The sequence below is a fragment of the Microcebus murinus genome, chromosome 32 (assembly GCF_040939455.1).
Source record: "Microcebus murinus isolate Inina chromosome 32, M.murinus_Inina_mat1.0, whole genome shotgun sequence".
Classification (NCBI taxonomy): Eukaryota; Metazoa; Chordata; class Mammalia; order Primates; family Cheirogaleidae; genus Microcebus; species Microcebus murinus.
The window spans coordinates 3,135,224-3,152,238 of NC_134135.1; the positions used below are offsets into that span (position 1 = coordinate 3,135,224).

Consider the following 17,015-nt stretch of genomic DNA (forward strand, 5'->3'; position numbering starts at 1 on the left):
GCAACCTCAAACTCCTGGGCTCAAGCGATCCTCCTGCCTCAGCCTCCCAAGTAGCTGGGACTACAGGCATGGGCCACCATGCCCGGCTAATTTTTTTCTATGTATATTAGTTGGCCAATTAATTTGTTTCTATTTATAGTAGAGATGGGATCTTGCTCTTGCTCAGGCTGGTTTTGAACTCCTGACCTTGAGCAATCCGCCCGCCTTGGCCTCCCAGAGTGCTAGGATTACAGGCGTGAGCCACTGTGCCCAGCCTATTTGTTTATTTTTTAATAGACAGGTCTTGGCCACCTATGGTGGCTCACACTTGGGATCCCAGCACATTGGGAGGCCCAGGTGGGAGAAATTGCTCGAGGTCTAGAGTTCGAGACCAGCTTGGGCAATATAGCACATGACCCTGTCTGTCTAAAATAATAATAAGAGACAGATCTTGCCAGGTTGCCCAGGCTGGGTTCCAACTCCTGGACTCCAGTGATCCTTCTACCTCAGCCTCACCAGGAACTGCAGCTGGTTTCTCTGCGAAGAACCACGAAACAGGTGTCTTTTGAGACAAATACAGCAAGTGAAGGAGACTCTCAACATGTACAGGCCGAGCGCGGTGGCTCACACCTGTAATCCTAGCACTCTGGGAGGCCAAGGTGGGAGGATCGCTCGAGGTCAGGAGTTTCAGACCAGCCTGAGCAAGAGCAAGATCCTGTCTCCAAAAAAGAAGGAAAAGGGAGGATGGGCCGGTGTGATCTGTGATGATTCACCATCATGGCCATGCTCCAGTCAGCAAGATGGAGGAAGGAGGAAAAGAAGGAAGAGGGTAGTTCCTCATTTCCAGTCCAAGGCTTGACCTGGAAACCGTAAATGCCAAGACTGCCTGCATCCAGTTGTCCAGAACTTGATCACGTGGCCCAATGCACCTACCAAAGGAACTGAGAAATGTAGTCTGTGGTCTGAGTAGCCACAGCCTGAGTGTTCTAGGAGAAAATAGGTAGGGAAGAAAAACCAACAGTCCCTTTCACATACTGGCTAGAGTCAGGTCCCTTAATATGGTGATTAAAATGTTGTTAGGGTAATCCTAGCACTCTGGGAGGCCGAGGCGTGCAGATTGCTTGAGGTCAGGAGTTCGAAACCAGCCTGAGCAAGACCGAGACCCCGTCTCTACTATAAATACTTTTTTTTTTTTGAGACAGAGTCTCGCTTTGTTGCCTAGGCTAGAGTGAGTGCCGTGGTGTCAGCCTTGCTCACAGCAACCTCAAATTCTTGGGCTCAAGCAATCCTCCTGCCTCAGCCTCCCAAGTAGCTGGGACTACAGGCATGCACCGCCATGCCTGGCTAATTTTTTTCTATGTATATTAGTTGGCCAATTAATTTCTTTCTATTTATAGTAGAGACAGGGTCTCGCTCTTGCTCAGGCTGGTTTCGAACTCCTGACCTTGAGCAATCCGCCCGCCTCAGCCTCCCAGAGAGCTAGGATTACAGGCATGAGCCACCACGCCCGGCCTCTACTATAAATAGAAAGAGATTATTTGGCCAACTAATATATATATAGAAAAAATTAGCCGGGCATGGTGGCACATGCCTATAGTCCCAGCTACTCGGGAGGCTGAGGCAGGAGGATCGCTTGAGCCCAGGAGTTTGAAGTTGCTGTGAGCTAGGCTGACACCATGGCACTCACTCTAGCCTAGGCAACAAAGCGAGACTCTGTCTCAAAAAAAAAAAAAAAATAATAATAATAAATAGAAGAAGAAAAGAAAAAGAGGTGGATTATGAGAATAAAATAATTTGCACGTACCCAGTGCGGCAGATATTTAATAAGTCACAATCATTATGGTGATTATTCCAGGGCTGAACCTTGGAGACACAGGGAAATTGAGAATCATCAAATGCATTAGTCCACCAGTGTCAACTCTACTCAAAAGCCAGAGGAGGAAGAATAGCAAACGGACCAAATCCCACCTGATCACATCACATTCTTGGGGAGAAGCAAGGAAAGAAAAAGGAACCTGTTCAAAAACTTAGCCCCCAAACAAGTTCCCTTGAGCAAAGTTTGAAAGAAGTTGAGTTCATCAGTCCCATAAGAATGATTTAAAGTTTTTGAAGTTCTCTGGGTCCTGAGGCCAGCCCCGTCTCTCACTCTGGACTCCCTGCGGGCAGGAGGCGCTGGGTAGGGGAGGCGAGGCCGAGCGAGGGAGAAGCCGCTGCCCTGTCCATCTGCCCATCTGTGGTGTGGCCTTTGCAGACCAAGAACGCTTTTTTTTTTTTTTTTTTTTTTTTTTTTTTATTTTTATTTCTTTATCTAGTCCATGCACTTTTTTTTTTTTTTTTTTTTTTTTTTTTTTAAGATAGAGTCTCACTCTGTTGCCCGGGCTAGAGTGCCATGGCGTCAGCCTAGCTCACAGCAACCTCAAACTCCTGGGCTCAAGCAATCCTCCTGCCTCAGCCTCCTGAGTAGCTGGGACTACAGGCATGCACCATCATGCCCGGCTAATTTTTTCTATGTACATTTAGTTGTCCGGCTAATTTCTTTCTATTTTTAGTAGAGACGGGGTCTCGCTCTTGTTCAGGCTGGTCTCGAACTCCTGACCTAGAGAGATCCTCCCACCTCAGCCTCCCAGAGTGCTAGGATTATAGGCGTGAGTCACCATGCCCGGCTGGAGGTATTCTTGACATATCAAAAAATTCATCTGTCAAATGTGTACAATTGAAAGATTAAGACATGGGGTCTCAAACTCCTGGCCTCAAGTGATCTTCCTGCCTCAGCCTCCCAAATAGCTGGGTCTATAGGCCTGTACCACCACACGTGGCCCCATGGTCTACTTTATTTTTTTAATTTTTTTAGAACTTTTATTGTTATTTTGCTTATTATTTTTTTTTCTTTTTTATTTAGAATTCTTTCCTAAACATCACATCTGCAACTACAAGAACTTTTTTTATTTTTTTGAGACACAGTCTCACTTTGTTGCCCAGGCTAGAGTGGGTGCCGTGGAGTCAGCCTAGCTCACAGCAACCTCAAACTCCTGGCCTCAAGCGATCCTCCTGCCTCAGCCTCCCGAGTAGCTGGGACTACAGGCATGCGCCACCATGCCCGGCTAATTTTTTCTATATATATTAGTTGGCCAATTAATTTCTTTCTATTTATAGTAGAGGCAGGGGTCTCGCTCTTGCTCAGGTTGATTTCGAACTCCTGAGCTCAGAGGATCCGCCTGCCTCAGCCTCCCAGCCCATGGTCTACTTTAAACTTTTTCATCACCTAGAAAGTTCTTTTTAATGCTCTCAGGCCCTGGCAGCCAGTCTACTCCTTTTTATAACTATATATTTGCCTTTCTGGACATTTCACATAAATTGAATCCTTCAAGATGTAGCCTTTTGTGTCTGGCTTCTTTCACTCAGCACAGTTTCGACTTCCTTGTAGTTTTCAGACAAGGTCTCACTCTGTTGCCCAGGCTGGAAAGCAGTGGTGAGATCTTAGCTCTCTGCAGCCTGATCGCCTGGGCTCCAGCCATCCTCCTGCCTCAGCCTCCCACGTAGCTGAACCTACAGGTGCCTGACACTGGTCCAGGGTAGTCTCAAACTCCTGGCCTCAAGCAATCCTCCAGCCTCGGCCTCCCAGAGTGGTAGGATTAGAGGCGTGAGCCACCATGCCTGGCCTCTCAACACATTTTAAGTGCACAATACTATGCTGTTAACTAGGCAGTATGTTGGACAGTAGATCTCTAGACCTAATTCATCTTGCATAACTGAAACTTTACACACATTGAACAACTATTTTTTCCTTTGATATTAAAAACGTTTGTTGGAGGATATGCTTTTAGGCTATGCAAATAAACTGTTTCTCCTCAGTCATTTGCCCTTTGATTTTTGTATTTATCAAGCTGTCTTGCTTGCGAGGATTATTTTATGTCTGATGATCTTGTATTCCCTCATTCCCGTTTTTTTTTTTTTGTTTTTGAGACAGGGTCTCGCTTTGTTGCCCAGGCTAGAGTGAGTGCCGTGCCGTCAGCCTAGCTCACAGCAACCTCAATCTCCTGGGCTCAAACAATCCTCCTGCCTCAGCCTCCCGAGTAGCTGGGACTACAGGCATGCGCCACCATGCCCGGCTAATTTTTTCTATATATATATTAGTTGCCCAATTAATTTCTTTCTGTTTATAGTAGAGACGGGGTCTCGCTCTTGCTCAGGCTGGTTTTGAACTCCTGACCTTGAGCAATCCGCCCGCCTCGGCCTCCCAGAGTGCTAGGATTACAGGCGTGAGCCACCGCGCCCAGCCCCTCATTCCCTTTATATTTATAGTTTTGTGTATATACATATAGGAAGAAAGCAACAGCAGTATGTTTTGTTTTTCCATGTAAGTAGAATGATAATTTTAGTTGATTTGAGTTTGTCTTTTTTTTTTTTTTGCCAGATTATCCTGTCTTAGAACTGTCCACAGTATTCCAGACATCTTCATTCTTCAAGTAATCGGAACACATGGAACACTACTTTTGCAGAATGGCGTCAGAGGTAAGCATTTGACTGTTTTCAACGCCCCCCACACGGTGGTGTTTCCAGCTTTTTGCTATTACAAACAGATGTGCAGTAAGGTTTTTGTGTGTGTGTATGTTTATTCCCCATTTTTTTTTTTTGAGACAGAGTCTCGCTTTGTTGCCCAGGCTAGAGTGAGTGCCCTGGCATCAGCCTAGCTCACAGCAACCTCAAATTTCTGGGCTCAAACAATCCTCCTGCCTCAGCCTCCCGAGTAGCTGGGACTACAGGCATGCGCCACCATGCCCGGCTAATTTTTTCTATATATATTAGTTGGCCAATTACTTTCTTTCTATTTATAGTAGAGATCGGGTCTCGCTCTTGCCCAGGCTGGTTTTGAACTCCTGACCTTGAGCGATCCTCCTACCTCGGCCTCCCAGAGTGCTAGGATTACAGGTGTGAGCCACCGGGCCCGGCCTATTCCCCATTTTTAAATAATGTGTTTCTATTTCTTGACTTTTAAATTTGGGGCATTTTCTATTGATTTCTCAGGCTTTCTTCCCAAAGATTAACTGGCTCTCCCAGCAACCTGCATTCCCACTTCCCACGTCCTAGCCTCTACAGAATATGCCATCATTTCGTCTGCGTTAACATTTATTGTTCGGGCTGGGTGCAGTGGCTCATGCCTGTAATTCTAGCACTCTGGGAGGCCGAGGCAGGAGGATCGCTCAAGGTCAGGAGTTCAAAACCTGCCTGAGCAAGAGCGAGACCCCGTCTCTACTAAAAATAGAAACAAATTAATTGGACAACTAAAAACATATTTAAAAAACTTAGCCGTGTATGGTGGCGCATGCCTGTAGTCCCAGCTACTCGGGAGGCTGAGGCAGGAGGATCCCTTGAGCCCAGGAGTTTGAGGTTGCTGTGAGCTAGGCTGATGCCACAGCACTCTAGCCCAGGCAACAGAGTGAGACTCTTTCTTAACAACAACAAACAACAACAACAACAACAACAAAAGATACATTGTTCATGTATCTGTAAATTTTAATCACTGCTGAGGAATTTAGCACACTATGATTATTTTAATTGTGAGAGAATAACATTGTTTCTCTAAATTTCATCTATGTTATGAATATATGAATATTTAATAATACATTTAACATATTAAAAATGGCTTAATATGCTTAACAAGATATCTTTAATAAACAAATACTAAATATGCCTATCACTAATGCAAAGCACGTTGGCCCCAGTTATTCAGATCTTGACCCTTAGTACTCGCAAACCCATCAGGCTCTCTACAAATTCAGTTTCATCTTCTTGGCCTGCCCCAGTGGGGACTGCTCGTTCTTCGTGCCTGATGAGCCCCTGTAGCTTGGCATCTCCTTCACCATATTCCCAGTGATTTCCCTGTCCCTGGGAATTCCAGATGCACCCAGCCCCTCAGTCCCTTGGCCTCTGTTGGAACCTCCATCCGCCTGTTGCAATGGACATTTTTGCCAAGTGAGTCCTGGAAAACCAAGGGCCAGGCTTGGAGGGCCTCCTGGCCAAAGGGCGACTTGCGTGTCCCTGCCTCTGCGCTTGGCTGTTGTTGTCATTTTCTCCTCCTCTGGAAAATGAACAAGAGATGAGACAAAAGGAGACCCACCGAAACTCAAAAGTTCATTCAACCTGGGGGAAATCAGGATCTTGGCAAGAGTGGAAGGGAATTCATGGTTTAATACAATGAAAAAATTACATTTTGTTATTTAAACTAAAGTCTTAATGGGGGTGAAGCCTTCAAACATGAAGAAACCAAAAGTTTCCCCTTGGCCGGGCGCGGTGGCTCACGCCTGTAATCCTAGCACTCTGGGAGGCCGAGGCAGGCGGATCGCTTAAGGTCAGGAGTTCAAGACCTGCCTGCACAAGAGTGAGATCCCATCTCTACTAAAAATAGAGAAAAACTATCTGGCCAACTAATATATATAGAAAAAATCAGCCGAGCATGGTGGCGCATGCCTGTAGTCCCAGCTACTCGGGAGGCTGAGGCAGGAGGATCGCTTGAGCCTGGGGGTTTGAGGTTGCTGTGAGCTAGGCTGCCACGGCACTCTAGACCACACGACACAGTGAGACTCTGTCTCCAAAAAAAAAAAAAAAGCCCACTAGAACAAAATATGATATATATACACAATGAAATATTATTCAGCCTAAAGAAAGGAAAGAAAGGCCGGGCGCGGTGGCTCATGCCTGTAATCCTAGCACTTTGGGAGGCCGAGGCGGGCGGATTGCTCAAGGTCAGGAGTTCGAAACCAGCCTGAGCGAGACCCCGTCTCTACCAAAAATAGAAAGAAATTAATTGACCAACTAAAAATATATATACAAAAAATTAGCCGGGCATGGTGGTGCATGCCTGTAGTCCCAGCTACTCGGGAGGCTGAGGCAGGAGGATCGCCGAGCCCAGGAGATTGAGGTTGCTGTGAGCCAGGCTGACACCACGGCACTCACTCTAGCCTGGACAACAAAGTGAGACTCTGTCTCAAAAAAAAAAAAGAAAGGAAAGAAAATCTGGCACATGCTCCAATATGGATGAGTCTTCAGGACATTATACTGACTCAATTGTGTGATTCCATGTATACGCGGTACTAACATGGGCAAACGGAGACAGAAAGCAGAAGTAACCAGGGCCTGTGGTAGGGAGGAATGGGGAGGCATAGTAAATGAGTATATTTTACCACAATTAAAAATATAATACAATGTATTAATATTAACAGTAAGAAATAGAAATCTAGTCTTACAGCTCTTTTAGAATTTGTCTAGCAGGTTTTCATTAGAAGAAAACCAGCCCCAATGCTTTAAAAAAAAAAAAGAGGACTGGGCATGGTGGCTCACGACTGTAATCCTAGCACTCTGGGAGGCTGAGACGGGTGGATTGGTCGAGGTCAGGAGTTCGAAACTAGCCTGATCAAGAGTGAGACCCTGTCTCTACTATAAATACAAAGAAATTAATTGGCCAACTAATATATGTAGAAAAAATTAGCCAGGCATGGTGGCGCATGCCTGTAGTCCCAGCCACTCGGGAGGCTGAGGCAGGAGGATCCCTTGAGCCCAGGAGTTTGAGGTTGCTGTGAGCTAGGCTGACACCATGACATTCACTCTAGCCTGTGCAAAAAAGCGAGACTCTATCTCAAATAAAAAAAAAGCATTTATACCCTTAACCACATGTAAGTGATTAATAAAATAGGTGAAAGTAGAAAGCAATAAAGATTGGGGAGCAGAAAATAATTTTAGAAATGCAATAGTGGCAGGGCACGGTGGCTCACGCCTGTAATCTTAGAAATTTGGGAGGTGAAGGTGGGCTGACAGTTTGAGCTGAGGAGTTCGAGACCAGCCTGAGCAGAGCAACACTCCATCGCTACTAAAATAGAAACAAATTAGCTGGACAACTAAAAATATATAGAAAAAATTAGCCGGGCATGGTGGCCCATGCCTGTAGTCCCAGCTACTCGGGAGGCTGAGGCAGGAGGATTCCTTGAACCCAGGAATTTGAGGTTGCTGTGAGCTAGGCTGACGCCACTGCACAATGGTCCAACAACAGAGTGAGACTCTGTCTCAAAAATAAAACAAAAACAAACAAAAATGTAATACAAAATAAACTCCCCTTCCATAATCCTCACAAAGACTAGATACTGTTAGTGACTGAAAAGGAAAGAACCGAAAAGAAACTCATGGTGCCAGGGTCACCTTAATACAAAATATAAAGGATACCTAGATAAGAAAATTATATAGGCAAACAGATATGCAAAGTAAATAACATTTTCATTGATCAAATATGAACAAACTAATAGTTGTGCATCAACATAATGATGAACAGGGGACTAATTAGCAAACCAAGACTGGTGTAAAATGTGTGCAGGTAGTATTAACAGATGACTACAAATAACACAATCTTTTTAGTAAATGCAAAGTTGTTTCAAATCTTTTTAAATTAAGTACTAGCAAAAATATCAGAGTAGACGAGGGTTTCACAGTCTTGGCACTCCTGAGGTTTGGGCTGGGAATCCTGCGCCGGGCAGGGCTGTCCTGTGTGTTGTGGGAAGTTTAGGGACGTCATGGTTTCTACCTGCTGGATGTCGGTACCATTCCCACCACCCCCACTTCCCTTTAATCCTGCTAATGACCAAAATTGTCCAGAGTGATGATTAATATATGATCAATATATTGCCTAAGAGGCAAACTCCCTCTCATTGAACACTACTGGGCTAGACCACCTGTCTCTTATTTTGAACCCTTCACAGGTCTCGCACTGTTCACAAAACGCCCCAGAGTTCGTCCCAGATTATCTAATCTAGAGCCCGAGCTGTGGGAGGATGCAGCCAAATTGGCCTTTGAGTTATTCTGCACGTGGCTTCCGTGCTCCCCCTCTGTGCTGGGGTGCTCCCGATGCAGCCACTGGCTGTGGGGGTGTCACTGACTCCCGGCAGGTGCTGTGTGGAGGGTCTCACTGAGGGGACGGAGGGTGGCGGCAGGGGCGGGTCTGGGGAAGCGCAGAGCAAGCCCGACTCACAGGCCGTGTGTGTTTTCACCCAGAGAACACAGCAGGCGAGCGGCGCGTGCGCAGAGAGCCACCCCACGTGCCAAGAAGACACGGCAGCCCTGCCACCAGGTGAGCTGGAGGTGGCCACAGGGGACCTGTAAGGGTCCCAACTATGGCCAATGTGACGTTGCCAACGCTGTGGCTCATGCTTATAATGCTAGGATATGTGGAGGCCAAGGTGGGAGGATCCATTGAGGTCAAGAGTTCAAGACCATCCTGAGGAAACTAGTGAGACCCCATCTCTACAAAAAATACTAAAATTAGCCGGGCATGGTGGCGCGTGCCTGTAGTCCCAGCTACTCGGGAGGTTGAGGCAGGAGGATCGCTTGAGCCCAGGAGTTTGAGGTTGCTGTGAGCTAGGCTGACGCCACGGCACTCACTCTAGCCTGGACAACAAAGCGAGACTCTGTCTCAAAAAATATATATATATTTTTTAACGGTGGGGGAGGGGTGCTGTAAATACAATAAATTAATATAATATTTTGTTCACCAGAAATATATATATTCTCCCACGGTCGTAGAAATCGAGGCTCAGAGGAGGACACAGTGCCCAGGAGGAGGCTGGGGGGAGGTGGAGGGCGGAGGCTGCAGGGGACAGACGGGACTCCAGAGCGAGGAAGGAGCAAGGGCGACGCCCACGGCGCCCAGGCAGCCGGTCCCTGTGTCCCCGCCAGGCAGTGGGCGTGCGGCCACACGAGGTGGCGCTAACCACTGTCTCCTCTCCTCAGCCCAGCCCTGGCGGGGAAGCCGCCCCCGCACCTGCTTCTCGGCTGAGCAGGACACAAGGACAGAAGCTCTGCTGCCCCCGACCCCGTTCCCACGTCACCTCCCCCAACAGGCCTTGGCGCCAGGAATGGAGCTGGAAGCCCCGGCAGTGCAGGTCAGAGCCGCCGGGGTGCCAGGCGTGTCCTGTGCTCCCAGACCCTCTCTCACAGGGTTGCACCCCTGCCCTCGGCCCGTGATCGCGGGATCATGCGTGCCAGGCGCAGTTTGTATTTTCATCCTCAGAAACACAGACCTGCGGGCTGGGCACGCTGGCTGCACCTGTAGGCCAGTCACTGGGGAGGCTGATGCAGGAGGCTGAGACCTTGAGCCCAGGAGGTCGAGGTTCCAGGGGGCTATGATAGGGTCGCCTGCATTCTAATCTTGGCGACAGAGCATGACTGTGTCAAAAAAAACCAAAAGTAATATAGAGGATAATGGGCAATAAACATACATAAATGTGGAACAAAAAAATGGAACGGTACCAGTAAACCATGTTGGATAAAAAAGGTATGCAGAGGGATATATTCGAAATTATCAGAAATAAAAAACTTAAAGCCTTTGGCTAAGAGTAAAAATTGGATAAATTATGCAAGTTTCTAGAAAAAAGTGAATGATCCAGGTGATTGACCAGTAATGTAGTGGACCAGGAGTTTTCAACTTTTTCTGGAAGGACCAGATAGTGAATATTTATTTCCAGTTTTGCAGACTATACCATTTCTGTCATGAGGGAAAAGCAGCCAAAGATGACATGTAAACCAATGGGCACGGTCATATTTTGCCAACAGGGTGTGAGTTGCCAGCCAGTGAAGGTCTAGAGAAACTGACCTCTAAACTTTATAAATAATTGAAGTTGGTGGGACGCAGTTGCTCACGCCTGTAATCCTAGCACTCTGGGAGGCCGAGGCAGGAGGATTGCTAGAGCTCAGGAGTTCGAAATCAGCCTGAGCAAGAGTGAGACCCCATCTCTACTATAAATAGAAAGAAATTAATTGGCCAGCTAATATATACAGAAAAGATTAGCCGGGCATGGTGGCACATGCCTGTAGTCCCAGCTACTCGGGAGGCTGAGGCAGGAGGATTGCTTGAGTCCAGGAGCTTGAGGTTGCTGTGAGCTGGGCTGATTCTACAGCAGTCTAGCCCAGGGACAGAGTGAGACTCTATCTGAAAAAAAAAAACAGAAACAAACCTGTAATGTAGTAAAAACCCCCTTTCCAACCATCACCATGGCTAGGTGATGTTAGTGACTGAAAAGGAAAAAAAAAACAAGGAGAAACCCACGGGCCTGGGACCACCTTTATACCAAATTTAAAGTATATCTGGAAAAGAAAATTGTAGCCAAACACACTGTTGAATACATGTGCAAAATAAATACAATTTTCGTTGAGCAAATATAAACCAAAGTAATTGTGCTGCATCAACATAATGGCCAACAGGGTAAAAATTAGGAAGCTACGACTGGCGTAAAATGTGTGCAGGTAGTATTAACAGATGACTACAAATGATACAATCTTTTCAGTACAGTCAAAGTTGTTTCAAATCTTTTTAAATTAATTACTAGCAAAAATATCAGAGTAGACGAGGGTTTCACAGTCTTGGCACTCCTGAGGTTTGGGCTGGGAATCCTGTGCCGGGCAGGGCTGTCCTGTGCATTGCGGGAAGTTTAGGGACGTCATGGTTTCTACCTGCTGGATGTTGGTAGCATTCCCACCACCCCCACTTCCCCTTCATCCTGCTAACGACCAAAATTGTCCCTGGTGATGATCAATATCCCCTAAGAGGCAAACTCCCTCTCATTGAACACTGCTGGGCTAGACCACCTGTCTCTTATTTTGAACCCTTCACAGGTCTCGCACTGTTCACAAAACTCTCCAGAGTTCGTCCCAGATTATCTAATCCAGAGCCAGAGCTGTGTGAGGATGCAGCCAAATTGGCCTTTGAGTTATTCTGCACGTGGCTTCCGTGCTCCCCCCCTGTGCTGGGGTGCTCCCGATGCAGCCACTGGCTGTGGGGGTGTCACTGACTCCCGGCAGGTGCTGTCTGGAGGGTCTCACTGAGGGGACGGAGGGTGGCGGCAGGGGCGGGTCTGGGGAAGCGCAGAGCAAGCCCGACTCACAGGCCGTGTGTGTTTTCACCCAGAGAGCACAGCAGGCGAGCGGCGCGTGCGCAGAGAGCCTCCCGCCGTGCCAAGAAGACACGGCAGCCCTGCCACCAGGTAAGCTGGAGGTGGCCACAGGGGACCCGTAAGGAGTCCCAACTGTGGCCAATGTGACGTTACCAACGCTGTGGCTCATGCTTATAATGCTAGCACATGTGAACGCCAAGGTGGGAGGATCCCTTGAGGTCAAGAGTTCAAGACCATCCTGAGGAACATAGTGAGACCCCATCTCTATAAAAAATACTAAAATTAGCTGGGCATGGTGGGGCATGCCTGTAGTCCCAGCTACTCGGGAGGCTGAGGCAGGAGGATCGCTTGAGCCCAGGAGTTTGAGGTTGCTGTGAGCTAGGCTGACGCCACGGCACTCACTCTAGTCTAGGCAACAAAGCGAGACTCTGTCTCAAAAAATATTTATATATTTTTTAACGGTGGGGGAGGGGTGCTGTAAATACAATAAATTAATATAATATTTTGTTCACCAAAAATATATATATTCTCCCACGGTTGTAGAAATCAAGGCTCAGAGGAGGACACAGTGCCCGGGTGGAGGCTGGGGGGAGGTGGAGGGTGGAGGCTGCAGGGGACAGACGGGACTCCAGAGTGAGGAAGGAGCAAGGGCGACGCCCACGGCGCCCAGGCAGCGGGTCCCTGTGTCCCCGCCAGGCAGCGGCGTGTGGCCTCACGAGGTGGCGCTAACCACTGTCTCCTCTCCTCAGCCCAGCCCTGGCGGGGAAGCCGCCCCCGCACCTGCTTCTCGGCTGAGCAGGACACAAGGACAGAAGCTCTGCTGCCCCCGACCCCGTTCCCACGTCACCTCCCCCAACAGGCCTTGGCGCCAGGAATGGAGCTGGAAGCCCCGGCAGTGCAGGTCAGAGCCGCCGGGGTGCCAGGCGTGTCCTGTGCTCCCAGACCCTCTCTCACAGGGTTGCACCCCTGCCCTCGGCCCGTGATGGTGTGATCATGCGTGCCAGATGCAGTTGTATTGTCATCCTCAGAAACACAGACCTGCGGGCTGGGCACGCTGGCTGCACCTGTAGCCCAGTCACTGGGGAGGCTGATGCAGGAGGCTGAGACCTTGAGCCCAGGAGGTCGAGGTTCCAGGGGGCTATGATAGGGTCGCCTGCATTCTAATCTCGGCGACAGAGCGTGACTGTGTCAAAAAAAAACAAAAGTAATATAGAGGATAATGGGCAATAAACATACATAAATGTGGAACAAAAAAAATGGAACGGTACCAGTAAACCATGTTGGATAAAAAAGGTATGCAGAGGGATATATTCGAAATTATCAGGAATAAAAAACTTAAAGCCTTTGGCTAAAAAGTAAAAATTGGATAAATTATGCAAGTTTCTAGAAAAAAGGGAATGATCCAGGTGATTGACCCGTAATGTAGTGGACCAGGAGTTTTCAACTTTTTCTGGAAGGGCCAGATATTGAAGATTTATTTCCAGTTTTGCAGACTATACCATTTCTGTCATGAGGGAAAAGCAGCCAAAGATGACATGTAAACCAATGGGCACGGTCATATTTTGCCAACAGGCTGTGAGTTGCCAGCCAGTGAAGGTCTAGAGAAACTGACCTCTAAACTTTATAAATAATTGAAGTTGGTGGGACGCAGTTGCTCACGCCTGTAATCCTAGCACTCTGGGAGGCCGAGGCAGGAGGATTGCTAGAGCTCAGGAGTTCGAAATCAGCCTGAGCAAGAGCAAGACCCCGTCTCTACTATAAATAGAAAGAAATTAATTGGCCAGCTAATATATACAGAAAAAATAAGCCGGGCATGGTGGCACATGCCTGTAGTCCCAGCTACTCGGGAGGCTGAGGCAGGAGGATTGCTTGAGCCCAGGAGCTTGAGGTTGCTGTGAGGTAGGCTGATTCTACAGCAGTCTAGCCCGGGGACAGAGTGAGACTCTATCTGAAAAAAAAAAAAAAAAAACAGGAACAAACCTGTAATGTAGTAAAAACCCCCTTTCCAACCATCACCAGGGCTAGAGGATGTTAGTGACTGAAAAGGAAAAAAAAAAACAAGGAGAAACCCATGGGCCTGCGACCACCTTTATACCAAATTTAAAGTATATCTGGAAAAGAAAATTGTAGCCAAACACACTGTTGAATACATGTGCAAAATAAATACAATTTTCGTTGAGCAAATATAAACCAAACTAATTGTGCTGCATCAACATAATGGCCAACAGGGTAAAAATTAGGAAGCTAAGACTGGCGTAAAATGTGTGCAGGTAGTATTAACAGATGACTACAAATGATACAATCTTTTCAGTACAGTCAAAGTTGTTTCAAATCTTTTTAAATTAATTACTAGCAAAAATATCAGAGTAGACGAGGGTTTCACAGTCTTGGCACTCCTGAGGTTTGGGCTGGGAATCCTGTGCCGGGCAGGGCTGTCCTGTGCATTGCGGGAAGTTTAGGGACGTCATGGTTTCTACCTGCTGGATATTGGTAGCATTCCCACCACCCCCACTTCCCCTTCATCCTGCTAACGACCAAAATTGTCCCTGGTGATGATCAATATCCCCTAAGAGGCAAACTCCCTCTCATTGAACACTGCTGGGCTAGACCACCTGTCTCTTATTTTGAACCCTTCACAGGTCTCGCACTGTTCACAAAACTCTCCAGAGTTCGTCCCAGATTATCTAATCCAGAGCCAGAGCTGCGTGAGGATGCAGCCAAATTGGCCTTTGAGTTATTCTGCACGTGGCTTCCGTGCTCCCCCCCTGTGCTGGGGTGCTCCCGATGCAGCCACTGGCTGTGGGGGTGTCACTGACTCCCGGCAGGTGCTGTCTGGAGGGTCTCACTGAGGGGACGGAGGGTGGCGGCAGGGGCGGGTCTGGGGAAGCGCAGAGCAAGCCCGACTCACAGGCCGTGTGTGTTTTCACCCAGAGAACACAGCAGGCGAGCGGCGCGTGCGCAGAGAGCCTCCCGCCGTGCCAAGAAGACGCGGCAGCCCTGCCACCAGGTGAGCTGGAGGTGGCCACAGGGGACCCGTAAGGAGTCCCAACTGTGGCCAATGTGACGTTACCAATGCTGTGGCTCATGCTTATAATGCTAGCACATGTAAACGCCAAGGTGGGAGGATCCCTTGAGGTCAAGAGTTCAAGACCATCCTGAGGAACATAGTGAGACCCCATCTCTATAAAAAATACTAAAATTAGCCGGGCATGGTGGCGCGTGCCTGTAGTCCCAGCTACTCGGGAGGTTGAGGCAGGAGGATCGCTTGAGCCCAGGAGTTTGAGGTTGCTGTGAGCTAGGCTGACGCCACGGCACTCACTCTAGCCTGGACAACAAAGCGAGACTCTGTCTCAAAAAATATATATATATTTTTTAACGGTGGGGGAGGGGTGCTGTAAATACAATAAATTAATATAATATTTTGTTCACCAGAAATATATATATTCTCCCACGGTCGTAGAAATCGAGGCTCAGAGGAGGACACAGTGCCCAGGAGGAGGCTGGGGGGAGGTGGAGGGCGGAGGCTGCAGGGGACAGACGGGACTCCAGAGCGAGGAAGGAGCAAGGGCGACGCCCACGGCGCCCAGGCAGCCGGTCCCTGTGTCCCCGCCAGGCAGTGGGCGTGCGGCCACACGAGGTGGCGCTAACCACTGTCTCCTCTCCTCAGCCCAGCCCTGGCGGGGAAGCCGCCCCCGCACCTGCTTCTCGGCTGAGCAGGACACAAGGACAGAAGCTCTGCTGCCCCCGACCCCGTTCCCACGTCACCTCCCCCAACAGGCCTTGGCGCCAGGAATGGAGCTGGAAGCCCCGGCAGTGCAGGTCAGAGCCGCCGGGGTGCCAGGCGTGTCCTGTGCTCCCAGACCCTCTCTCACAGGGTTGCACCCCTGCCCTCGGCCCGTGATCGCGGGATCATGCGTGCCAGGCGCAGTTTGTATTTTCATCCTCAGAAACACAGACCTGCGGGCTGGGCACGCTGGCTGCACCTGTAGGCCAGTCACTGGGGAGGCTGATGCAGGAGGCTGAGACCTTGAGCCCAGGAGGTCGAGGTTCCAGGGGGCTATGATAGGGTCGCCTGCATTCTAATCTTGGCGACAGAGCATGACTGTGTCAAAAAAAACCAAAAGTAATATAGAGGATAATGGGCAATAAACATACATAAATGTGGAACAAAAAAATGGAACGGTACCAGTAAACCATGTTGGATAAAAAAGGTATGCAGAGGGATATATTCGAAATTATCAGAAATAAAAAACTTAAAGCCTTTGGCTAAGAGTAAAAATTGGATAAATTATGCAAGTTTCTAGAAAAAAGTGAATGATCCAGGTGATTGACCAGTAATGTAGTGGACCAGGAGTTTTCAACTTTTTCTGGAAGGGCCAGATAGTGAATATTTATTTCCAGTTTTGCAGACTATACCATTTCTGTCATGAGGGAAAAGCAGCCAAAGATGACATGTAAACCAATGGGCACGGTCATATTTTGCCAACAGGGTGTGAGTTGCCAGCCAGTGAAGGTCTAGAGAAACTGACCTCTAAACTTTATAAATAATTGAAGTTGGTGGGACGCAGTTGCTCACGCCTGTAATCCTAGCACTCTGGGAGGCCGAGGCAGGAGGATTGCTAGAGCTCAGGAGTTCGAAATCAGCCTGAGCAAGAGTGAGACCCCATCTCTACTATAAATAGAAAGAAATTAATTGGCCAGCTAATATATACAGAAAAGATTAGCCGGGCATGGTGGCACATGCCTGTAGTCCCAGCTACTCGGGAGGCTGAGGCAGGAGGATTGCTTGAGTCCAGGAGCTTGAGGTTGCTGTGAGCTGGGCTGATTCTACAGCAGTCTAGCCCAGGGACAGAGTGAGACTCTATCTGAAAAAAAAAAACAGAAACAAACCTGTAATGTAGTAAAAACCCCCTTTCCAACCATCACCATGGCTAGGTGATGTTAGTGACTGAAAAGGAAAAAAAAAACAAGGAGAAACCCATGGGCCTGGGACCACCTTTATACCAAATTTAAAGTATATCTGGAAAAGAAAATTGTAGCCAAACACACTGTTGAATACACGTGCAAAATAAATACAATTTTCGTTGAGCAAATATAAACCAAACT

At 48.1% G+C, this 17,015-nt stretch overlaps 1 pseudogene; it reads left to right on the plus strand.

Annotated features, from left to right (window-relative positions):
- Positions 1–7,214: 7,214 nt before the first annotated feature.
- LOC142865778 (uncharacterized) lies at positions 7,215–7,271 on the plus strand (annotated as a pseudogene).
- The last annotated feature ends 9,744 nt before the right edge of the window (positions 7,272–17,015 follow it).